Raw genomic sequence first — 27325 nt, 5'->3', positions numbered from 1 at the left:
TGTTCCTCTGTAACTGATCAATAGATGAGATTCATAAATGGTTCACAGTCACATTGCAGACTCCCATTACCAACTGTTGTGGCTATACAGTAAACCGGCCATCACTCTCCCCTTAGCTGCTGATATAAGCCGTAGAACATGGCGGAAGGCGCTAGCATGGTCAGATTATTTGATGGGAGGAAAGAAAAGCTTTGTTGAAAGGTTTAATCAAGCTGATGGGTATCAGAACATTGCCTTTATAACGGTGGTTAAGCATGAACAAGGTACACCAGCCCGTAACGAGGGGGCAGCTCGTCGAGTGTAATGCTAACTACATTCACCGTGGTTCTGGCCCAACACGCAATTGGGTCGTTACTGCTGTGGGGAACAGGTCGTTGTGAGCCACGACCGATGCACGGTGTTGGTGCTGCCTCTTTCACGGTGAGTCAGGTGGATGACGACCTTGATAATTGGTAGGTCATACTTCATATGGTAGGACGACCATGATGACTGGTAGGTCATACTTCATATGGTAGGTACTTTCTTGTGGGATGGTCTCGACGACTGGTAGCTCTGGGTTCTCATGTGGTCGACGACTGGTAGCTCTGGGTTCTGATGTGATCGACGACTGGTAGCTCTGGGTTCTCATGTGGTCGACGACTGGTAGCTCTGGGTTCTCATGTGATCGACGACTGGTAGCTCTGGGTTCTCATGTGGTCGACGACTGGTAGCTCTGGGTTCTTATGTGGTCGACGACTGGTAGCTCTGGGTTCTCATGTGGTCGACGACTGGTAGCTCTGGGTTCTCATGTGGTCGACGACTGGTAGCTCTGGGTTCTCATGTGTCGACGACTGGTAGCTCTGGGTTCTCATGTGGTCGACGACTGGTAGCTCTGGGTTCTCATGTGGTCGACGACTGGTAGCTCTGGGTTCTCATGTGGAAGATGACTTCGACAACCAAAGGTCGTGGTCCTTAAGTGGATTCCTACATCAATAATGGGCTTCTAGTTAAGCCTCAGGCAGTCTGTGGCCGTTCGCTGTGGTCTGACCTAGATGAGGGGTCGTCAGGGTCAAAGTGTGGAAGAGGACCTGAACCACGGGTGTGGAGGAGGACCTGGACCACGGGTGTGGAGGAGGATCTGAACCACGGGTGTGGAGGAGGATCTGAACCACGGGTGTGGAGGAGGACCTGAACCACGGGTGTGGAGGAGGACCTGAACCACGGGTGTGGAGGAGGACCTGAACCACGGGTGTGGAGGAGGACCTGAACCACGGGTGTGGAGGAGGACCTGGACCACGGGTGTGGAGGAGGACCTGGACCACGGGTGTGGAGGAGGACGTGGACCACGGGTGTGGACGAGCCATCAGTCGCAGGCTGCTGTCTTCCCTGGCCAGGCTGCTGAAGGTGGTGTACCGGCGGGTAATTGCCTCTCATCATTAATTATTCTGTTGGTAATTATTACATGGATTTAGATTATAATTGCAACAATTAAAGTCAGCGGTTAGCTTGGTGCGGGCGAGTTATGTGAGAGAGATTAAGCGAGTGTCCATTGTGGTGAGGGAGATGTTCAGGTCTGACACACACACACACATAACATAGTGGTGTGGAGAATGGAAGCGAGGACGAGAGAGAGAGAGAGAGAGAGAGAGAGAGAGAGAGAGAGAGAGAGAGAGAGAGAGAGAGAGAGAGAGAGAGAGAGAGAGAGAGAGATGACTAGTGAATGAAAAAAAAAAACGCGTTGTGCAAAAGGAACACAAACAAAAAGAGGAGGAAGAATATACGAGAAGAGAGAACAAGAAAATGTGAAACGTTTCTAACCTAAACGTACATAACAAGTCAACCAACACATGAAATGAATGCTATACCTCATGGCGCTGATGTTGCGAGGCGCTAGTGTGGTGAGACACTAGTGTGGTGAGACACTAGCGTGGTGAGGCGCTGATGTTGCGAGGCGCTAGTGTGGTGAGACACTAGTGTGGTGAGACACTAGTGTGGTGAGGCGCTGATGTTGCGAGGCGCTAGTGTGGTGAGACACTAGCGTGGTGAGACACTAGCGTGGTGAGACACTAGCGTGGTGAGGCGCTAGTGTGGTGAGGCGCTAGTGTGGAGACACTAGTGTTGAAGACTAGAGGCGGCTGGCTGTTGATGCCTCTGTGTTAGGGATAAGACGATAAAGAGATTTTAGGACTATTGTTAGAAAATATATTTTCATAAAGTGAGTGTAGGAGTATCCCTGAAAACACTTTGAGAAGTGAGAGGAGATTGTACGAGATGGAAGGTTGAGGTGACCATCTGCAGCTCCTACACTGTACTTGTGTTACCTGCCAGGTCATGAACTGTTTGTTGTGTATTTATGATTTGTAATCATCTCTAAAAATAGTGCGCAGTCATCTTCCGTGATACATAATAATCATTTGCATATATCGTCCAATGATAATCTCGCAGAAAAGGATTCTACGTACAGTAGCGATATAAGAAGTAAACAATATGTCAATAACACTGCATGACCAGTGCTCTGAGCTATGCCATAATCTGTTTCCCATGCTTAGTACAATGAAAACAAGGAAAATCCTAAGAAAATAGGACAGTGAGTTCTATGATCTTGTTGTTTCAGGCAACTTATGCCGAGATATGGAAAGCACATGTTTATCTTCCCATGAGGCTCTCACAATCCTTACTGAATGAAAATTCGATACTTACTGGTGTGCAATGTATTGCATTAATTCATTGTAGAGCGGGGATATGGGAGGATCTGACTAGATCTTAGTGGTGATATGAGAACTGGTCTGCACTTTCAGCGTCGCTCAAAGCTTGTGTAGCTTTCGGGGTTGTGTTGCTGAAGTTTCAGTAGTAATTCTGGCGGTGGAGGCAAAGGGCAGGCGGCTGAAATGAGGGTAGAAGTCAATACCAGATGAACATAATGAAAAACAGAAGGGGAGAAAACACACTGCCCTGTGAGGTAAAGCTTTTAACATCAGAATCAGTGATGGGAATTGAAGAGCTGCTTCTACCGCAAGGTGTTCTTAGTCTCCTTCAGAAGCTTCCATGTTGGATCTTGGACCATAGTCGCAAATTATTTTCACCTTTGTAAACACAGTCGTCCGATGGTGACTGCTGGCGGTGGTCATTCAGACAGACAAGTTTAGGATCAGTTGATATATGATGAAGCTATGGAATCATTACCACTACCTACCCCACCATCATTACCACTACCATCTCCACCATCATTACCACTACCATCTCCACCATCATTACCACTACCATCTCCACCATCATTACCACTACCATCCCCACCATCATTACCACTACCATCTCCACCATCATTACCACTACCATCCCCACCATCATTACCACTACCATCTCCACCATCATTACCACTACCATCTCCACCATCATTACCACTACCATCCCCACCTTTCCATCAATTTTCAACTTACTCGCAACTTTCGCACTTCAGACATGATTCCCAAGTCATCCTGCTCTTATGACAGCGCCCTGTTCCAGCTGACTCCTCCCCTCCCACACCGCTGTCTCCCGTCCCATCGTCTCCTGGCATTATCCTAATTACTCAACCCCTGTGGGGTAATGCGTACTGAGAGTAATTGTCAGTAGGCTCCTTTGTGTCTTGAATAATTACGAGAGCCGACCTCAGGTGAAGGTTGTGGAGCATGGTCTTGCCCCGCAGTTCACAGTGGCTGATCTAGGCTCATGATTAACATTATCAAGAGATAAGCTATATCAACTAACAGGTAACATGTATCAACTAGCAATTAACATGTATCAACTAGTACTTAACATTTATCGACTCGCAGTTAACATATATCAACTAGCAGTTAACATGTATTAAGCTGCAGTTAACGTGTATAAATTAGCAGTTAACATGTATCAACTAGCAGTTAAAATGTATTAACCAGTAATCAACATATATTATCCTACATATAACTGTGGGTAATCAATTAGTATCACGCAGAAGAGAACTCATACAACTAGTTAAGAAATTATTAATCACTAAACGTTACTGTTGATCCTCGTAAGGCACCACAAACCACTAACCATTCCTCCAGCAGATGATACTGATAAACAAATAAATATCATCAATAAGCAGCCAATTGTTACTTCTTCCCCTCCCCACCACATCAAAATGAATATCCTATCCAGTAAAGAGATCATCAACAACGTTGCAGAATATTTCCAGAAAGCTTGAAGACGATAATTACTTGTCGAATTGCTTCAATCGATTCCTGCACATATTGCCCTCTTTCTCTGTACTATATATATATATATATATGAAGGTAAAATCGCACTTCAGTTCATACAATCTTAACATGTAACTTTTCTGTACATGTGATACAGCATGTTTCGTGGAGACAATCCACCTCATCATCAGGTTCCAGTACTTAACAAAGTTATTTAAATCCCAACATCACACTTGAGTCCCGCCGTCCAGCACCAATCTGTACAGACCAACCACTGTCCGCTTTGTCTGGCAGTAACCGTTGTAAGGAAGAGTGATTAAAGGGGGCCACGTGGCGGGGGTTGACCTGGGTAGTCGAGTGTGTCTTGAACAACTTCTTTTTTATGTTTTCGTGTTTTGTCATTTCTTTCATAATGATTTGGTTAATGCTAGGATGGGCTTTAAAATTGCCTGGGGACAAATTAAAGTTCTTAGTATTAGCAATTAAGACAGATTCAATGACGTTACGTGTGGCATAATCAGCAGAGGGGTATAGAATAACGGGATTTTCAAGATCTATGGCCAGGGTGATCATTTTCATGAAAATGTTTAGCGATCGCATTTTTGTGGTCATCCCTGCGTACTGCATGACGGTGCCAATAACACCTCTCCGTTACAGTTCTTTCCGGCGTGGCGATATAAATGTCTTTACATGCCTTGGATTTGACGGCGTAAACACTCCCAAGTGTTGCATGATTTGGCCTACTATTCATTAAGGTGTTGCTGATGGTGTTCTTGTACTGGAAAGCAACATTGCAAGCACTATTTTTTAGAACATAGATTAGCTAAGTTGGGAGAATAGGGCAACAGTAAACATTTAGACTTGTCCTTATTTGTCGCATTTTTGTTACAATAAGCATAAAATATCTTCCTAGCTTTTCACTAAGCTTTGTTCACAAACCAAATGGGATAATATAACTGCCTGAAGATGCGTCTTATATGATTACACTCATCTAACAGGCCTATGGGATCACATTTCCGCAGTGCTCTTAAAAAACATAAACATAACTACAGGCATTTTTATAGAAGAATCATGTACTGAGAAATGATGACTATAACTCCCAGAGTTGGTAGGCTTCCTGCAGATTTTAAAGGATAAATGATCAGATTCTCTATTTATCAACAAATCAGGAAAGGGCTGTTTGCATTGTCTTTCCCATTCCATCTTGAATTTGATGGTAGGTTGGATGTTATTTAATTCATTAAAGAAAACATCACAATCCTGGCAGGATGGCCACAAGGATCACATATTATCCACGTATCTAAACCAGACTTTCGGATGATTATTGATTAAAGTTTTGATATTTGGATGATTGAATCTGTCTTAAATGTTGAGAATAAGAACCTTGATTTGTTCCCAGGCAATTTTAAAGCCCATCCTAGCATTAACCAAATCATTATGAGACAATTGACAAAACACGAAAACATAAAAAAATTTCAAGACACACCCAGCTACAAGGTCAACCCCCGCCACATGACCCCACTTACTCACTCTCCCTTTCAACGGTTACTGCCAGACAAAGCGGACAGTGGTTGGTCTGTACAAATTGGTGCTGGAAGGCGGGACTCAAGTGTGATGTTGGGATTTAAATAACTTTGTTAAGTACTTGCACCTGATGACGAGGTGGATTGTCTCCACGAAACATGTCGTGCCATATGTATAGAATAATTACATATTAAATGAAACTGTATGAACTACTGAGGTGCAATCTCACCTTCATACTATTATCATATATATATATATATATATATATATATATATATATATATATATATATATATATATATATATATATATATATCTTTCTTTCTTTTAAACTATTTGCCATTTCCCGCGTTAGCGAGGTAGCGTTAAGAACAGAGGACTGGGCCTTTTTTGGAATATCCTCACCTGGCTCCCTCTGTTCCTTCTTTTGGAAAAAAAAAAAAAAAACGAGAGGGGAGGATTTCCAGCCCCCCGCTCCCTCCCCTTTTAGTCGTCTTCTACGACACGCAGGGAATACGTGGGAAGTATTCTTAATCCCCTATCCCCAGGGATATATGCATATATATATATATACATCACCTGATCCAATAAAATATTTGTGCAAACGGTTCTGAAGGTATTAAGTGTTTTTTCATTAACAACGTTTGACGTTGACTTGTTTCAGTATTCGACAATTTCATTTGAAATTCTATTTTCTTAGTCCGTATTGAATATTTTTCCTCTAGGTTTCTATTGTTTTAGTGATTGTATTGCTCTCTACCTTAAATAAAACTTTATTATTTAGACGGTCAAATTCATTTAGAGTTTAGAATTTTTTTTATAAAGTCCCCATCAGCCTAAGTTTCTGAGGATAAAAGAGATGTAATCTTAATATCTGTTCATATTGTAGGTTTCTCAGAGTTGGAATCATTTTTGTAGCGCTTCTTTATACTTGCTCAAGTTCTCCCTCATCCTCTCTGCAGGCAGGAGAGTAGAACTGAATACTGTATTCAAAATGTGGACTTAGAATGTCAGTACTGTTTGTTGTGTTTTTCCGTCAATGCTCCTTGATGTATTTTAGACACATGTTTTAATTCATTGCTTACATCTATACACTATTTTGTGTAAGCTGGGAGCAAGTTTTCTCTAAGGCACATAGAATTTAATACACACACACACACACACACACACACACACACATATATATATATATATATATATATATATATATATATATATATATATATATATATATATATATATTTTTTTTTTTACTTGTTGTTACACCCGGTTTAGCATAAACCACATTGTTGCTTATGTATACGTCAAGGTCCTTTCCTTGTTAGCGAATTTCTGAATGTTTTATAGTTGTCTGTAGTGTTCATATCTCCAGAGTGCAGAACGTTACATGTCAACGTCAAATTTCATCTCCTCTTTGTCAGAGAACGTTGTTAGTGGGTTAAGATGTCTTTGAATTATTTCACAGTCTTGCTCACCCACGGTTCAACCCCCTAATTTGGAGATGTCTAATTCAAGACCCAATTCAAGATCATCATTGTATATCATGTAAAGAACTGAGCCAAGGACTGACCCCCTGAGGTACACCACTCGTCATGCTCAGCCAATTAAAACTCCACGTTGCTCTCCGTTGTTGAGTCAGCCAACAACCCATGCACTGAGTTCTGTCCCTAGTCCACGGTGTGGGACTGGGGCCCATGGGATACAGAGGGCTCCACTTCCTCTAACATTTACACCCAGCATTGTGAACTGTCTCCTCCGCTGGTAGTGCCGTCCACTGCCGTACTAACGGATGGACACTTCAGTAAGGAAGACACACAGATTGTAAGTCATCATTGTCCTTTTTGACATTGGTTTGAATGAGGTAACCAGCCTTATGACACCGACGACTGAGAGGAGTGTTACTAGCCTTAAAAACTAATAAGGTCGGAGGACTTACATCACACTGGAATTAGTGTTTTTTTTTTTTTTTTTTGAGGCCTCTGCTTTATGTGATCGTCCTTCCACCTGTCAATATCATATCATGACTTTCATTCTACGTTTAGAAGGAGGAGGTGTTTTTCCAGTCATCAGGGTTGACAACTGGAATGTTGCAGGGATAACTGCTGGAACGTTGTAAGTGTCTGAGGACTGGGGGTTCCAAGGAGGAAGTATGGGGTCCAGAAGGATCCTTCAGTGTCCAGGGGCCTCAGTGTCCGGGGAACGGTGGGGTGGGAGAGAAAGTACTCCTGTGTCATTATCTAATATCATTATGATGAACAGTATTAAAGCCAGTACTGGTCCCAGTGTTACACCTGATATCTTATCTTCATCAACCATGTTCACCTGATAAGATATCTTTATCAACCATGGTTAGATGTGTCACTACTTTGAACCTTATATTTGTTAAAGATTCCAAGATCAACCATTCTCTTTCGATTCCAATATTTTGCTACGCTCCCATTTTTTTCCGGACAGAAATGTGTTACTTTATCAAAGTACCAGGGAAAGGGCAAGAAGATAAAACCCATTCTCTTTCCTCGCATTACTGAGAGAGAGAGAGAGAGAGAGAGAGAGAGAGAGAGAGAGAGAGAGAGAGAGAGAGAGAGAGAGAGAGAGCGTCATCATTAAGCAAGACCGGAGTAACATGCCTCCCTCACCCTGCCTGTGTGTGTCCCTCAGTCCCTGGGGTGAAGGTCGACATTGATAATGTGAAGGGCAGTATTTTCCGTCGCCTCACTGCATATCGTATCGGTTGGCCGAGTGGTAAGTGGTGTCCCCAGCCAGCCACCACTCCCGTCACAAGCAGCACTCACACAGGGGGTTGGGGGAGAGATAAACCCTGATTGTAGCGAGAGAAAGACTGGAGAAAGAATGATAGATTCCCGGAATAAACCAACGTTTATATAAGCTGATGCTAAAGTCTGATGATTTGGTGGTACTTGGTGTAACTCTGTACGCAGGTAACTGGAGTTATTGATCTATTTATAACATGTCTCATAACTGCGCGTATCTGCTGCCAGCATGATGATGATGAACCAAGATCCCGTCAACATAATACGGCACAGTTTCTTGAAATGCACCCCCCCCTGAAGTGACTCATGATCTGTTAGTAGGACCTCCCCAAGGACTCATGATCTGATATCAACATCCCTCAGTAACTCATAACGTGTTGTCAATACTTTCCCTGTAACTCATAATGTGATGTGCAATTCTGAGGTTCTTAGCCTAATGGTTGCGCGTGCCTGAATGACCGTTAGGTATAAGGCTACTGAACACTCATTAAGACATCCATATTGGAGAGAGAAGTTCATATACATTATACATCTCATGGGCACCATGGACGGATGAGCTCAGCCCCAGAACTCATTTCCATGGCTTTACTTCCAGCTACCACCACTATTGTAGCCCATACACACAGTAAAGGCAGATGATATCGTCTTAGAATCATCGTTAATACTTGAAGAAGGAGTTCAAGATTTTCTGCTTGATGGTTGTAACTTGACCTTGACTGCACTCAGAACCTGACAGTTGACAGGCCTAAAGCTCAGATAAACAGCCAACCAACCAACCAACCAACCAACCAACTGTGTTCAGTTCCAAACTGAGGTCTGTTAGCGACGTCAGCCACGTCAGCCAGAGACGTGGCACGTGTCACCAGAGGTGTGGTGGAGACGTCACCCCGTCTTCTGGAACACGTCACTGGCTGGAACACGCCAGGGGCTGAAACACGTCACGGGCTGGAACACGCCAGGGACTGGAACACGTCACGGGCTGGAACACGCCAGGGACTGGAACACGTCACGGGATGAAAACTTCATACACTTCGACAGATTCTTCTTCGTAAACGTTGTGTTCCTCTGGAAACATGTTCGGGGAAATGATTGTGTACATTGTTTGATGTCTGGTGATGTTGTGTTGATGACCAGAACCACTCGGATGTTTTCACATGAGCTGTGGGAGGCAAAATGTATCAACACATAACTTGTCTCCTGAAGAACAGATTTGTTTCAGGAAAGCCTGAGAGCAGGGGCGGCCGGGCATGGTGATCCGGTTTCGTGTCTCTTCAACACGCGGCTTAGGTTCGAATCCACGTCTTGGTATGTATTCATCTGATGACTTCCGCGTCTCGGTGAAAACATTATCGTTTAATTACCATCAGCCTGGGTTATGGGACCGGATTTGTAATTATTCTATGGTTAACATGAAGGCGTCCAGTGCATGCGTGCTCGAGTATACCGTGCACTTGATTCCCCGGCAAGCAATAAAGACTGCACAGGAGTCTGGTTCACTTACTGTTCACTCCCACGGGAACATCCGTGCCCTCTACTCCCCACTGTGACCCCCTAACGACAACAGAATAGACACACAGCCATGACAACAGACACACAGCCCTAACAACAGACCTAACCCCCAAAAAATCTTCCCGGAAAATATGAATGATTTACCACAGCATTCGACCTTTGTTATAACCTCAGCACTGTCTGTTTACATCATAAAACCAAGACTACATACATGTAAGCTTGTACATCATCCATCATACATACATGTAAGCTTGTACATCATCCATCATACATACATGTAAGCTTGTACATCATCCATCATACATACATGAGTGAAAGCTGCACATCACACCATCGTACGGTCATCGACCATACAGCATAGTATTTGCCCTGGAGGTGAATTATAACCAAAGTTTCCTATTGACAGGATTAACGGAGATAGCGAGAGGGAGTAAGTTGCACCCGGCGTCGTAAATCCTGTGGAAACATTACCTCTTATCACGACACGCGAGGCCACAGTTTGTTGACTTTTGCAGGACGGAAAGTGTGTTGATACCTGCCGCTAAGGAAGCACCAGTCTTACGGCTGTCCTCGACGACGCCGGGGACAGTCTTACGGCTGTCCTCGACGACGCCGGGGACAGTCTTATGGCTGTCCTCGACGACGCCGGGGACAGTCTTACGGCTGTCCTCGACGACGCCGAGGACAGTCTTACGGCTGTCCTCAGCGACGCCGGGAATTTTTGCGAGCGTGACAAAGGGAAGACGTGCCGCGTGTACCGAGTTTGTTTGGTCGTATCCTGGCGAGCTCCTCAAGTGGAATGATTTGCCCTGCGGCAGAGCAGACGCATGTGGAAATTGAGGGCGAAATGTGTGTGGAATATTGAGGGATTGTGTGTATGTGTGTGTGTGTGTGTGTGTGTGTGTGTGTGTGTGTCTTGCATGAACAGCCACATACACACATCAACTTCCCCAGCCTGGCAATCCTCATAGTCTCAACATACTACATGAGACAACATACCCTTCTGTAATGGCAATATCACCACATGTTCATTTTGCACAAATAAAACAGTTTGGTGGAGGGTGTGTTGGTGGAGGGGGGAGACCACTCGGGCACATGCAGGATCTATATGACATTACTACCAGGTCTTCCTTTGTTGCTGCACTTAACTTATACTTTCTCTTAGGTTGTTTATCATGGTGTATAGGACGTGTTCCACCAGTGTCTCCCGTTCTACACACACACACACACACACACACACACACACACGCACGAGGTAGCGTAAGGAAACAGACGAAAGAACGGCCCAACCCACCCACATACACATGTATATACATACACGTCCACACACGCACATATACATACCTATATACGAGGTAGCGCAAGGAAAAGACAAAGGCCACATTCGTTCACACTCAGTCTCTAGCTGACATGTATAATGCACCGAAACCACAGCTCTCTTTCCACATCCAGGCCCCATAAAACTTTCCAGGGTTTACCCAAGACGCTTTACATGCCCTGGTTCAATACATTTACAGCACGTCGATCCCGGTATACCACATCTGTCCAATTCATTCTTTTCCTGGTACGCCTTTCACCCTCCTGCATGTTCAGGCCCCGATCGCTCAAAATCTTTTTCACTCCATCCTTCCACCTCCAATTGGGTCTCCCACCTCACCTCTTTCCCTCCACCTCTGACACATATATCCTCTTTGCCAATCTATTCCCACTCATTCTCTCCATGTGACCAAACCATTTCAAGGCACCCTCTTCTGCTCTCTCAGCCACACTCTTATATTACCACGCATCTCTCTTACCCTTTCATAACTTACTCGATCAAACCACCTCACACCACATATTGTCCTCAAACATCTCATTTCCAACACATCCATCCTCCTCTGCACAACTCTATCTATAGCAGACGCCTCGCAATCATATAACATTGGTGGAACCACTATTCCTTCAAAGATAACCATTTTTGCTTTCCGAGATAATGCGCCCGCGTTTCACACATTTTTCAACGCTCCCAGAAACTTTCGCCCCCTCCCCCACCGTGACTCACTTCCGTTTCCATGGTTCCATCCGCTGCCAAATCCACTCCCAGATATCTAAAACACTTCACTTCCTCCAGTTTTCCTCGATTCAAACTTACCTCCCAATTTACTTGTCCCTCAACCCCAGTGTACCTAATAGCCTTGCTCTTATTCACATCTACTCTCAGCTTTCTTCTTTTACACACTTTACCAAACTCAGTTTCCAGCTTCTGCAATTTCTCACCCGAATCAGCCACCAGCGCTGTATCATCAGCGAACAACAACTGGCTCACTTACCAAGCCTTCTCATCCACAACAGACTGCATACTTGCCCCTCTCTCCAAAACTCTTGCATTCACCTCCATAACAACCCCATCCATAAATTAATTAAACAACCGACATTCACTGAGAACCAGTCACTTTCCTCTCTCCTTGCTCGTACACATGCCTTACATTCTCGATAAAAACTTTTAACTGCTTCTAGCAACTTGCCTCCCACACCATATATTCTTAATTCCTTACACAGAGCATCTCTATCAACGCTATCATATGCCTTCTCCAGATCCATAAATGCTACATAAAAATCCATTTGCTTTTCTAAGTATTTCTCACATACATTCTTCAAAGCAAACACCTGATCCACACAATCTCTACCATTTCTGAAGCCACACTGCTCTTCCCCAATCTGATGCTCTGTACATGCTTTCACCCTCTCAATCAATACCCTCCCATGTAATTTCCCAGGAATACTCATCAGACTTATACCTCTGTAATTTGAGCACTCACCTTTATCCCCTTTGCCTTTGTACAATGGCACTATGCATGCATTCCGCCAATCTTCAGGCACCTCACCATGAGTCATACATACATTGATTAAACTGACCAACCAATCAATAATACAGTCACCCCCTTTTTTAACAAATTCCAATGCAATACCATCCAAACCCGCTGCCTTGCCGGCTTTCATCTTCCGCAAAGCTTTTACTGCCTCTTCTCTGTTTACCAAATCATTCTCCCTAACCCTCTCACTTTGCACACCACCTCGACCAAAACACCCTATAACTGCCACTCTATCATCAAACACATTCAACAAACCTTCAAAATACTCACTCCATCTCCTTCTCACATCACCAGTACTTGATATTACCTCCCCATTAGCACCTTTCACCGATGTTCCCATTCGTTCTCTTCCAAAAGAAGGAACAGAGAATTGGGCCAGGTGAGGGTATCCCTCAAAGGCCCAGTCCTCTGTTCTTAACGCTACCTCGCTAATGCGGGAAATGGCGAATAGTTTGAAAGAAAGAAATATATATATATATATATATATATATATATATATATATATATATATATATATATATATATATATATATATATATATATATATATATATATATATATATATATTAGTGAGAAATATGTGGCTGTCATTTTCCTTTTGTGTGTCTCTCTGTGCCTGGCCACATATGCAGCTTAATCTCACCTGAACAATAGGTGATACAGTAATTACAATTGAGATGAAAGCCTTCATGTCTATCATGTAAGACTGGGATGAACTTTATCTTGGTACGAGCATAAGGAACAACATCATTTGATGTATCCAAGAGACGCCAGAGCTTCACAAAGTACACTGGTCACTCATGGCTGGCATATGTCGCACATGGGTGCTGGCCTAAGTTGATAATGTTCAGTGTAGTACATTTTGAAATATCAAAAAACATGACATGATAGATATAAATAACTGTTATCGGTCTGGTAGTTTTTCTTATCTTGTACAATTATTGTCATTATGTTTTTGAATTATGTTTATGATTCTGAAGAAGGATAAATTCATATCCGGAAGACATATTGTCAAACATTGTGGAATGTCACATGTGAGTTGGTTAAATGGTTAGGGTTGGGGGTATTGTAATGATAATCGTTATCATTGTCTTGAATTATCATCATGACTTGAGGTACGTCAGCTGCAACATGAGATGACAGAAATAATTCAGAGTGGAAAATTACTGGTTTAGATCATTGTTATTTACGTTCATGCTATCATTATCATAATTAGCTGTACTTGTCGTTGAAATTCAAATTAGCATATGTGATTCTGAGGACGTAGATGCTGGTGATTCTGGAAGGTCCTAAAACATTTTGACATTTCCCCTAATATTGATCACCGTTTTCCGTGTCAGCAATGTATCGCCAGGAACAGACGAAGAAAGGCCACATCCTCTCACTCACATCCAGCCTCCAGCTGTCATGTATAATGCAGCGACACTACACTTCCCTATCCACAGCCAAACCCCACAGACCTTTCTATGGTTTACCCTGCCACTTATAGGAAAGCTCTGGTTTAGAAACAAACCAAAAAATTATTAAAAGATTATAGAACGAGATTTTCTAAACAATACTGGCATCATATATAGGCAGAGGTCATGTTTGTCATATAGATGAATTTATTGTAATTATTCCAGTATTTCTTAGGTATTGATACCATAGATGATAAGTGTATCTAATCCAGGTTTGGAGGTTGACCTTGAGGGAGATATCTCAATCTACTCCTGAGCAACATGAGCCTTCAAGGCTCACCGTTCCCGTTAACAGACTGTTGATCTTTTGCAGCGAGGTTAAGGAAAAAGAATTTCGTATTCCTGTGTGCTTATCTGAAGATTCATTATACCACTGTATGATACGTAACCAGGAGGCAGGGTTTGTGTGTGTGTGTGTGTGTGCTGAAATAGTTCCCTGATGGGAGATGTGTTATGCACGTCTCCCTAATAAACACGTGAAATTACTGCTAGGGCGGTGCACTGTCAGCCCTGGTCTGCGTTTGTATATATATATATATATATATATATATATATATATATATATATATATATATATATATATATATACATATATTATGTGTCATATTATATACTTAGTCGCTGTCTCCCGCGTTGGCGAGGTATTTGTTAATATTTATGTATGTATTGAAGTCAGATTTACATAAGATTATGTTTCTACTCTGGTGTTGTCATTTTAGTGACAGACCCAATTGATCTCGTGTTTGATATGCACAAATTGACCTGAACTTAGTGAACACACACACACACACACACACACACACACACACACACACACACTGTACCTAACCGTGACGTAAGGAGGGCACTTACAGTGTTAAATTCTTTCAGTGACCTGACCCTGACCCCTAGCCGGTACAGGACAGGTGTTACATTCTTGCAGTGGCCTAAGATAACTCTTGTACGGATTCCAGTTTGCCATTAAGTCATTGACAATATCATGCTTCCTATATATTCCATCGTGTATCAAAGTTTTCACTGGTAAATGTAGATATCATTACATTTTGGTTCTTTTTGGAAGTAGGATAGTGAACAGTGACTCACAGTGACTACGTGAATGATAATCACACACTGTTGAGGACATACCTTTCAATATAAGTCGTATCAACTATTAGATTAAGGGTGAAAATAAGTAATTCTTTGACTAGTAGGATTTTCTGTCTCCAGTATGTCTGTCTACGAGTCGTGAATAACATCACAAACATATCTTCAGGTATGACGGTGCTCTCGCTCTTCTATATGCTAATCAGGAATTCTTGTTTAGGTGCCTTTGCTCAAACCCCTGGGTTAAGATCTGTGAGTCAGACCTGTGGGCTAAGATTGGTACACATAATTTGTTTCGGCTTTGGATTATAAAGGATTTTCATTCCTTCTTGTTGTGCAGGCCAGTACAGCACCAGGAAGAACGTCGGGTCACGTCCGACCATTGGATCATAACTCAGGGTCCTACGTGGTTATTTATGTACCCGCGCCTGATGCCCCAAGTGGGTCGTCTGCAGCCGGAGGGCAGTGGAGGTTACTCTTCCACTCCAGGTTGGTACCCAAGGGGGTCGTCTGCTAAAAGAGGTAGGATTCCGTCATGCCTTGCGGTCTAAATGCTCCACCTCTCTCTCTCACCCATACACACACACACACACACACACACACACGCACACACACACAGACACACACACCCACCCACCCACACACACACACACACACACACACACGCACACACAGACAGACAGACAGACAGACACAAACACACACACACACACACAGACACACACACACACACACACACATTTAGACACAAGTCATACAATCTAGGGAGAAATTAAGTGTCTCTATGTCATCTTTCAATGATACTAGTCTTAAATTTGTTTTACAAACTCAGTTCTACTCACAGAATGTGTCATTTTCTTACATATTTTCGTTTCTAATATTGATGTATTTGGTTTCAGTTGTTGCTTCACACTATCTTGCTGTGAGTAAGAGGAGTTGACGTGATGGGAAAAAAGGAAGATCAGAGGACAAGCTCATGGTAGTGCAATGGATCGGGTAACATTATGTTAAGGACTTTAGTATGAAGAGAACAGAAAGACCCATCAATGGACGACTTGTTCAGTCAGGATGTGTATTCTTAATCATGTTAAGGACTGCAAGGTAGAGCGGAGACGTGAACCCATCATGCTGGACGACGTGCATATTATGAGAGACATTTGTGATGTGAGGAAGTCACTGTAAGATCACGTCAGTGAGCCATTGTAGTTAATATATCACTACAGATCTTGTTATATATGAAAGACTTATAAGAATAACGTATAAGAACCAATGCTGTGCAAGACGGGAGGAGACAGCATGTGTTGTACCAGGTGCAGCATGTGTTGTGCGAGAGAAAGCTTTATCTTATCCACTTCTCTGTGCTTATCATTTTCGTTATCATTTCTTCGTTTTTCTCTTTTTTCTTTCTTCATCGTTTCTTTTCCTTCTTTGTCTTCATTAATTTATCATAATGTGAACTTTTATCTTTATCGATACAATGACCCTATTCATCATTACTATGTTCTCATTCATCATTATCATAATCATTATGAACATTATCGAGAACAATAAACTCCTACATATCCATTACTGGCGTGCGTCATGATAGGTACCTCCGTAACAGAAGTGAGTCAGGCGTGCGTCATGATAGGTACCTCCGTAACAGAAGTGAGTCAGGCGTGCGTCATGATAAGTACTCCATAACAGAAGTGAGTCAGGATTAGCGCTTCTTTAACGGATATTCTTCATGATAAATGGCTGTATCACAGGAGTGTGTCATGATAAACGGGTCTATCACAGCAGTGTGTCATGATAAATGGCTTTATCACAGGAGAGTGTCATGATGAATGTATCTCTTGTGGTTGCAGGTTCGAGTCCGGACCATACATACAATGAGGGACAAGTTACGGCCTGGCATGGTAGGGGTGACCCTCCGCTTTTGTAGAAGATACTACGCTTCGCTAAGTCAGGCAGATATATTTTCTTTTCTGGGATGTGTAAGTCCCTAAACCTTTCCTTTAGTCCTTGTCTAAATTTTCTTTACCTCCTTTCCTTCCCATTCCTTCCTTGCCTGCTCTTCTACTTCTGTCCCTCTTCCTCCTGTTCCATAACTCCCTGGTGTGGAGGCGTGGGCAGACTGTTATCGTGTGGGGTCAGGCAGGGAGGGCCGGCTATCTGGGCGGTCATGATGGCTTCTGTGCTGCTCCCAGGATGGTCTCCGCCTCCAATATTGTCCCTTATGGGCCGCAAGTGACGGGCGGTGGGGGAGGCCGACCCGGGCTCCAGGCACCGACATATCCTCTTTATTTACGCCTTCACCTCTTACTCTTGACAAGTCGAGGTCCTCCGCTCTTGATTATTTATCTCCGTAAGGTGTGTGGGCGCTTGGGTTTACAAGAGGGTGGTCTGTTACTGAGTCATTTTGTGTAGGAATAGATGAGGTAGACTAGTGCTTCCCTGGATTACTACATTGTGCTTGGCAGAAGAAAGGAGAATGTTGGTATATTTCTGGACAGTAAGATGTGACGGGAGTTATTGTGCTTTGTCGTCTTGAAGATGGACGTTGGTTTGAAAGGAACTATTGTCGATGGTGTGAATGTTGCTCACAATCATTTGACAACGTCTCCTTAAGGAACACTCAATATTTATATCCATTACCACTGTCCTCTTAAAAGATAAAGCCTGTGGCTCTGACGTCTTGATCCTGAACTTTCCCCAGATTTCATTATAGATTTAGACTTTACAGTCAATCTGCGTTCACTAATCTGTCTCCTGATAGGCAAAGTTTAGATGAAGGATGAAGCTAACTGGGCGGTCAGTCTATGTGTTCTGTCTTGTCACATCCTCGTTCAGATCTCTGTTCTCCCACATGTCCTAGTAACCACGTGCTCCTCTTCACATAATCCTGGTCCTGTTAGGTCTCGTCTTTAATGCTTATCATTCAAAAACCATCCCTCACCAATACTTTACAAGAACCATCCCTCACCAATACTTTACAAGAACCATCCCTCACCAATACTTTACAAGAACCATCCCTCACCAATACTTTACAAGAACCATCCCTCACCAATACTTTACAAGAACCATCCCTCACCAATACTTTACAAGAACCATCCCTCACCAATACTTTACAAGAACCATCCCTCACCAATAGTTTACAAACATCAAAAGAGAGAACACAATTCTGGTATGAAGTGAATCAGATCAGTCCAGAGAGGAGGTTTCTTGACATTAATTTGAAATGACTAGTTGAGAGACCAAGCGTTGAGTGTGGGACCTGCTACCTAAAGAAAGGTGCAGGGAGAGCCATCTAGTGACCAGGGCTTGTGGAGAGAGCCGCCTGACGAGCAATTTTCATATATATATATATATATATATATATATATATATATATATATATATATATATATATATATATATATATATATTCATTTATTCATTCATTTTACTTTGTCGCTGTCTCCCGCGTTAGCGAGGTAATGCAAGGAAACAGACGAAAGGCCCAACCCAGCCATATACACAAGTATATACATACACGTCCACACACGCACATATACATACCTATACATTTCAACGTATACATATATATACATACACAGACATATACAGATATACACGTGTACATAATTCATACTGCGTGCCCTTATTCGTTCCCGTCGCCACCTCGCCACACATGAAATGACAGCCCTCTCCCCCCGCATGCGCGCGAGGTAGACAGAGTGTAAGAAGGTAAATTCTAGATTGATGTGGGTAAAACTGAAAGTGGATGCAGAGAGATGAGTGATTATTGGTGCTTATGCACTTGGTCATAAGAAGAGAAATTATGAAAGGCAAGTGGTTTGGGAGCAGGTGAGTGAGTGTGTCAGCAGCTTTGATGCACGAGACCCGGTATTAGTGATGGGTGATTTGAATGCGAAGGTGAGTAATGTGGCAGTTGAGGTTATAGCTGGTGTACATGGGGTATTCAGTGTTGTGAATGGAAATAGTGAAGAGCTTGTGAATTTGTGTGCTGAAAAGAGACTAGTGATTTGGAATACCTGGTTTAAAAAGATATATACTTAAGTATACGTATGTGTGTAGGAGAGATGGTCAAAGGGCGTCACTGGATTACGTGTTAATTGATAGAAGTGTAAAAGAGACACTTTTCGATGTTAATGTGCTGAGAGGGGCAACTGGAGGGATGTCTGATCATTATCTTGTGGAGGCGAAGGTGAAGTTTTGTAGAGGTTTTCAAAAAAAGAGAAATGTTAGTGAGAAGACAGTGGTGAAAGTAAGTGGGCTTGGAAAGGACACTTGTGTGAGGAAGTACCAGATAAGATTGAGTGTAGTATGGCAAAAGGTGAGAGCAAATGACGAGAGGGGAGAGAGTTAGGAATGGGATGTAGTTAGGGAAGCAGTGATGGCATCTACAAAAGATGCATGTGGCTTGAGAAAGGTGGGAGATGGGCAGATTAGAAAGGGTAGTGAATGGTGGAATGAAGTAAAGTTGTTAGCGAAAGAGAAGAGAATCATTTGGACGATATTTACAAGGAAGGAGTGCAAATGACTGGAGATGTATAAAAGAAAGCGGTAGGAAGTCAAGAGGATGGTGCAAGGGCTGAAAAAGAGGACAAATGAGTCTCCCAGCTTAGCTAATCTATGTTCTAAAAAACAGTGCTTGCAATGCTACTTTCCAGTGCAATACCACCATTTGTAAGACCTAAATAGATAGTAGGCCAAATCATGCAACAAATGGGAGTGTTTACGCAGCCAACTGCAAGGCATGTAAATATATTTATGTTGGCCAGACAGGTATAACTATAACGGGAAGGTGTTATTGGCACCGTCATGCAGTACGCAGGGATGACCACAAACATGCGATCGCTAAACATTGTCATGAAAATGATCACCCTGGCCATAGATCTTGAAAATCCCGTTATTCTATACCCCTCTGCTGATTATGCCACACGTAACGTCATTGAATCTGTCTTAATTAATACTAAGAACTTTAATTTGTCCCCAGGCAATTTCGAAGGCCATCCTAGCATTGATCAAATCATTATGAATTGGAAAAAACGAAGACATAAGAATTTAGTTGTTCAAGACACACCCAGCTACCCAGGTCAACCCCCGCCACGTGACCCCCCTTAATCACTCTCCCTTTCAACGGTTACTGCCAGACAAAGCGGACAGTGGTTGGTCTGTACAGATTGGTGCTGGACGGCGGGATTCAAGTGTGATGTTGGGATTTAAATAACTTTGTTAAGTACTGGCACCTGATGATGAGGTGGACTGTCTCCACGAAACATGTCGTGCCACATGTATAGAAAAATTACATGTTCAATAAAACTGTATGAACTACTGAAGTGCGATTTCACCTTCATGCTATCATCACGGTCATGTGTAATTATATATATATATATATATATATATATATATATATATATATATATATATATATATATATAACATACAACCCTGCAACAGCGAGGATCGAGCACGGGACCCCTGCGTGGAGGGCGGGGGTGCTAGTTACTGTTAGATATGATCGCAGCTAACTGTAGCACTGCCGCCTGCCACGCAGGGGTCCCGGGCTCGATCCTCGCTGTTGCAGGGTTGTATGTTATATGGAAGTGCGCGTTCATATGCACTATATATATATATATATATATATATATATATATATATATATATATATATATATATATATACTATCCCTGCGTGGCATGGAAATCCTCCCTTTCTTTACCATCATTTTCCAGCTGAGGGAACAGGAGTAAGACGAGGATTTTCCAAAGATAAGCTTCTACAATGCCTGTGGTTGTGTTGTAAGTGTTCTTTAAAGCACCAGAAACGCCTGTGATTCTGTAACAAGACAATAGGTTCTCTTGCAGGTGTACGTACACACCAGGAACACCTTTGGACGTGTTGCATGTGTTATGACATAAAGAATACATTCATTTGTGCTGCTGGTGTGTTAGAGACAAGTCAAAAATCAACACCCTCGAGTCAAACAAAACACTTACATGTTGCTCTCTCACCTGAGAAACTTCACTACACACTTGAATCAAGCTTCCTTCATGTTCTCACTAAATATATTCTTTTTTCCTAGAAATAACAAATATGTAGATGATTCTTTTCAAATAACATGTCTAAGTTATGATGAAAAATATTATGTAGATCCATTATAAAAATCAATACATAACTGGATTGTTAAATGGATTATCTATGTCTATTATCTTTTTTATTGTTTAATTAATCTGGGCTTCGCTTTAGAACTACAGACAATAAAACAGTTTGAACATATAAATTTTTGTCTTTGTGTTAATGTTATATAGTAGAGGTAGCGGCTTATTAACCCATTGCTCTTGGATGCCATCTAATCCAATAAGATACATACATGAAGACATACATATGTTGGTACATACATACATACATACATATATACATACATAGGGATTGGGGAGAAAGAATCCTTCCTGAAAGTTCAGGAAGGATTTACTTCTGCGAAAACGTTGGCAGTTTGAACAAAACTTTGGATTTATAGCGTAAATGTCACGTACATGAAAAACTGCTCTCTCTCTCTCTCTCTCTCTCTCTCTCTCTCTCTCTCTCTCTCTGTCAAGTAAGGCTTTGCAGCCTTGTCTGACTCAAAAACTCTCCAAGGCTAACTCAGACTTGACCCTCCTGCCCTACGCCGCAGTGATGGTCCACTTTCCCTCCTCTATATGTATTACTTTGATTTTTGCGACCGAGATCTGGCTGTTTGTGTGCCCCCACCACTAGCTAGATCACACGCAATCTGCTGCGTCACGTGATTATTGTATGGTTGTTGGTAACTCGAGGGTGGGTCGTTTTGATAACTGTTTCTTTCCTTACACCTTGTAACTTTGGAAATCTCTACCCTCTCATGTATCTTTCAGTATCTTTGATCTGATGTATTTCAAAAGACAGATTTTCACTTCCTCCAAATTTCGTAAATGCTTTACCTTGTCTCATCTTTTTTCCTTTCATTAGCTTCTCTTTATTTCAGTTGAGGCCAGGTCTTGATGTGGATTTCTGTCCGTGACTGGAGCCTCCTATGTTAAAAAGAAAATAGCTGTGTATAAGATGACTGTATATAGAAAGGTTTTGTGTCAAATGGTTTTGTTTAGGATTGGTGTCTATGATGGCTGTGTGTAGATGGTTGTGTAAAAGATGGCTCTGCATATGATAGCTCTGTGCAGTATGGCTATGTGTAAGATGGTAGTGCAACAATAAAAATGATGGTGATCTACATTTGTCAGCTTCTTTACCTATAAGGATGTCTGCTCTTCCCAAGCTATTACCTGCCCACCAGGATGTATGACATTAGGACGGACCTTGATAAGTCAGAGGAGGGCATCGTGAGGTTTTGCCTCTGTCTTTACTTCTCTCACGCTTTTCTCTTCCAACCAGGATGACCATCTGTTGGGAATCCGCAACGTTGTACTCAAGGACTCCAACCAATTCATCATGACTCTGTCTGCCTTTAGTCCTGTTTTCTCATCTTAGCCTTTCCCTAATCACTGTTCCTCGTAGATTCAATCCTTTTCTGAACTTGTTTTCTTTGATTTACAAATCGGATCGAATTCTGAGCTTCAAGAAGGGCAATGTGATTCCTTGTCCATGAACACCAATTTGTCCTGTGATGACTCCAAGATGTTTTCTGCTCCTTTTTTGAGGTCGTGACTTGTCACAACGATCTCACAAGACTCGGTCGTGTGACTTGAAGTTACACCAGATATTACAATGACAGGACTGCTGCTGCTGGCTCCATCATGTGTCTTAATGCTCATCTGTCTGTCTTTCAACCTGTCTGTCTGTTTTTTTTCTCTTTCGAAATCTCTTCGTAAGTATTGAAAATTAATTAAGCACATTCTATCTGCTACTGTTACTCATTCCACAATACAAACTCCGGTTATCGATCTTGCTAAAAGAAGAATAAGACAATAAATCCTTGTGTTGGTGATAGCCTGACTTTCCACATAATACCCATATATCTAAACCTTCTCCTTTGCTCAAATATCAGGTGTATACAACAGAAACTTCAAGATAAACAGAGGTTTATAGACGTCGATTGAAGAAACTAACAATAACCACAAACCTACGTCTGCACGTTACTCTCGGTCAGACAACTGTTCAGCTGTCGACATATTTAAGGCAGTGTTGATTCTAGGATAACACAGTAGGTTTGATGTCACTATAGTTGACCATCTAGCTTACAAAAGTGTGGCACACTAAACGCTAAGTAAAACTTCCTTAGTTACCAATATGCACTGCTACTTGCCTCACACACGCACACACACACACACACACACACACACACACGTGTATATATATTTGTTTTTAGATTTTTCATACATATACGTCATTTTCCGCGTTAGCGAGGTAGCGTTCCAGAACAGATGACTGAGCCTTAGAGGGAAATCTTCTCATATGATCCCGTTCTCTGTTCCTTCTTTTGGAAAAGTAAAACTGGGAAGGAGGGTTGCCAGCCCCCCGCTCCAGCCCCTTTTAGTCGTCTTCTACGACACGCAGGGAATACGTGGGAAGCATTCTTCCCTATCCCCAGGGATGATATATATATATATATATATATATATATATATATATATATATATATATATATAATAGAAAATGGAGCAGCAACACTTCTGGCGCGAGAATGGAATGCAATCTCATTTTTTAGTGTTTGTCATACAAACACGGCAGATGGAGGTGTGTGGGGAGGTGGGAAGGGGGAAGGAACGGGCTTTGTTCTACAAGTTTCCTGTTGGTTCCTGCACCATGCATGGAGGCGGCTCAGTGAGGCCAGGTCTGCTTTACCTTAACATGTTCTCCATATTCAGGTTGAGCCATTATATATCATGTACCTACGCTTCGACCACACGTGGACCTTACTTTGATCAATACACCTACGTATTGTTGTTTACCCAACCACCGACAGACTGCAGCCACCTACGTATTGTTTACCTAACCACCGACAAACTGCAGCCACCTACGTATTGTTTACCTAACCACCGACAAACTGCAGCCACCTACGTATTGTTTACCTAACCACCGACAAACTGCAGCCACCTACCTGTTGGCCAGACACGAGGTAAACAATCCCGAGTGGATCAGCTTCACTTCAGGCTTGATGATGGCTGGACGAAGGGTACGGCAGAGAGGTTTGTCAACATGAACTCATTGGGAAGTCACTTCACCGCATAGGATCAGGCAGGTGAGTGAGTCAGTGTGCAGACTGGAAATGATGCACATATCTATATCTATCTATCTATCTATATATAAATATATATATACTTATTTATATTTATTATACTTTGTCGCTGTCTCCCACGTTAGCGAGGTAGCATAAGGAAACAAACGAAAGAATGGCCCAACCCATTCACATACACATGTTTATACATACACTTCCACACACACACATATACATACCTATACATTTCAACGTGTACATATATATACATACACAGACATATACATATATCCCCATGTACAAAATTCATACTTGCTGCCTTTATTCATTTCCGTCGCCACCCCGCCACACATGAAATGACAACCCCCTCCACCGGCATGCGCGCGAGGTAGCGCTAGGAAAAGACAACAAAGGCCTTATTCGTTCACACTCAGTCTCTAGCTGTCATGCACCGAATCCACAGCTACCTTTCCTCATTAAGGCCCGGGAAAACTTTCCATGGTTTACCTCAGACGCTTCACATGTCCTGGTTCAATCCATTGACAGCACGTCGATCCCGGTATACCACATTGTTCCAGTTCACTCTATTCCTTGCACGCCTTTCACCCTCCCGCATGTTCAGGCCCCGATCGCTCAAAATCTTTTTCATTCCATCCTTCCATCTCCAATTTGGTCTCCCACTTTTTGTTGCCTCCACCTCTGACAAATATATCCTCTTGGTCAATCTTCCCTCATTCTCTCCATGTGACCAAACCATTTCAAAACGTCCTCTTCTGCTCTCTCAAACACACTTTTTCTTTATAACCACACATCTCTTCTACCCTTTCATTACTTACCCGATCAAACCACCTCACACCACATATTGTCCTCAAACATCTCATTTCCAACACATCCACCCTAATCCGCACAACTCTATCTACAGCACACGCCTAGCAACCATATAACATTGATGGAACTACTATTCCTTCAAACATACCCATTTTTGCTTTCCGAGAAAAGGTTTTCGACTTTAACATATTTTTCAACGCTCCCAGAACTTTCGCCACTAACAGCCATATGAGGATTCTAACCCCCTCGTTATAATCGGCTATCAGTTTCCTTGCGGTTTGTTTGAAAATGGACAGTTTGATATGAGTAGATTTCCTCCAGCTTATAATGATTTGGTCCAACACAACAGAGGATGTAGGATACTGTCATGGAAATGGTTAGGGATTGACATCTGTGGTATGGATTTAGAAGCAAGGGGAGAAAGATCACCCACATGATATAGCCATCTGTTATCTAGATAGGAATCATAAGTTCTTAGTCCCATGAGTTATCAAAAATAAGTTTACAATAATGATTTATTTACATTACACAAAGAGAATTTTTGTCCTTACTCGAGCGTACAGTTGATGTGGCATCATCAAGAGGAAGAAGACTAATGCTTTGAAGAAACTCTTGGAGTTCATCGCTGAGATAAGTTCCTGCAGACGATTACTGGATTATATACCAAGTTGGTGGTACACTGGTAGAGTTTGACCTTGAGGAAGCTGTTTCAAGATTCTGAAAGTCGAGGAAAAAGGGACATCAATATTTGCATGATAATATAAGGAGTAATATCATTAGCATGATAATATAGGAATGTAATATGAGAAAATAGGGATATAACACCAGTAACATAGTAATATGGGGCTTTAATATCATTAACATGGGAATATGAGGACGTGATGTATGATAGTACGGGGAGTAATATTATCAACATGGTAATATGGTGGTCAGTATTATAAGGTAAGAAACTTATATTCTTATGAACAGTAATTGCATGAGCTCTGTGTCAAGATTTCCCTTTCCTAGGAAAACGTTTATTTTCCATATTCAATAATAAAGGACGGCAGGTGTCTTGCCAGCTAAAATGGAAATTCTAAGAGAAAATCAGACACACACAAGTTGACAATTCGACATTGAAGGACTATGACTCCTGTTTCCCCTTTTAGCAAGTTAGAATTGTATATATATATATATATATATATATATATATATATATATATATATATATATATACATATATCTCGAGCGCGTGCGGGGGGAAGGGGATTGTCATTTCATGTATGGCGGGGTGGCGACGAGAGTGAATAAAGGCAGCATGTATGAATTATGTACATGTGTATATACGTATATGTCTGTGTACGTATATATATGTATACGTTGAAATGTATAGGTATACATATGTGCGTGTGTGGGTTGGGCCATTCTTTAGTCTGTTTCCTTGCGCTACCTCGCTCACGCAGGAGATAGCGACAAAGTATGATAAATAATATATATATATATATATATATATATACATATATATATATATATATATATATATATATATATATATATATATATATATATATATATATATATTCACCATTTCCCGCGCCACCGAAGTAGCGTGAAATCGCACTTCAGTAGTTCATACAATTATATTTAACATGTAATTTTTCTATGCATGTGGCACGACATGTTTCGTGGAGACAATCCACCTCATCATCAGGTGCCAGTACTTAACAAAGTTATTTAAATCTCAACATCACACTTGAGTCCCGCCGTCCAGCACCAATCTGTACAGACCAACCACTGTCCGCTTTGTCTGGCAGTAACCGTTGTAAGGGAGAGTGATTAAGGGGGGTCACGTGGCGGGGGGTTGACCTGGGTAGTTGAGTGTGTCTTGAACAACTTTTCTTATGTTTTCGTGTTTTGTCAATTCTCTCATAATGATTTGGTTAATGCTAGGATGGGCTTTAAAATTGCC

The 27325-nt window shown here is 42.1% G+C and overlaps 2 long non-coding RNA genes across 4 annotated transcripts; both read right to left on the bottom strand.

Moving 5' to 3' along the window:
* Window positions 1-202: 202 nt before the first annotated feature.
* Window positions 203-4414, bottom strand: LOC139766429 (uncharacterized). Of its 2 annotated transcripts, none has more exons than XR_011716899.1 (4): window positions 4197-4414; window positions 2680-2862; window positions 1845-2130; window positions 203-1424 (listed from the first exon to the last, which is right to left on the bottom strand). It is a non-coding gene; the product is annotated as an uncharacterized lncRNA (long non-coding RNA). The 2 variants fall into 2 exon arrangements; XR_011716900.1 differs by having other exon boundaries at window positions 203-1377.
* Window positions 4415-15089: 10675 nt separating this feature from the next.
* On the bottom strand, window positions 15090-27120 carry LOC139766428 (uncharacterized). 2 transcript variants are annotated; one of them, XR_011716897.1, is made up of 4 exons: window positions 26942-27120; window positions 25929-26094; window positions 24433-24594; window positions 15090-15884 (listed from the first exon to the last, which is right to left on the bottom strand). It is a non-coding gene; the product is annotated as an uncharacterized lncRNA (long non-coding RNA). The 2 variants fall into 2 exon arrangements; XR_011716898.1 differs by lacking the exon at window positions 15090-15884 and adding an exon at window positions 21575-22408.
* Between the last annotated feature and the right edge of the window lie 205 nt (window positions 27121-27325).

Source organism: Panulirus ornatus, chromosome 57, assembly GCF_036320965.1.
Source record: "Panulirus ornatus isolate Po-2019 chromosome 57, ASM3632096v1, whole genome shotgun sequence".
NCBI classification, from domain to species: Eukaryota; Metazoa; Arthropoda; class Malacostraca; order Decapoda; family Palinuridae; genus Panulirus; species Panulirus ornatus.
The sequence above is the reverse complement of the archived record's forward strand: the minus strand, read 5'-3'. Positions and strand labels throughout refer to the sequence as shown.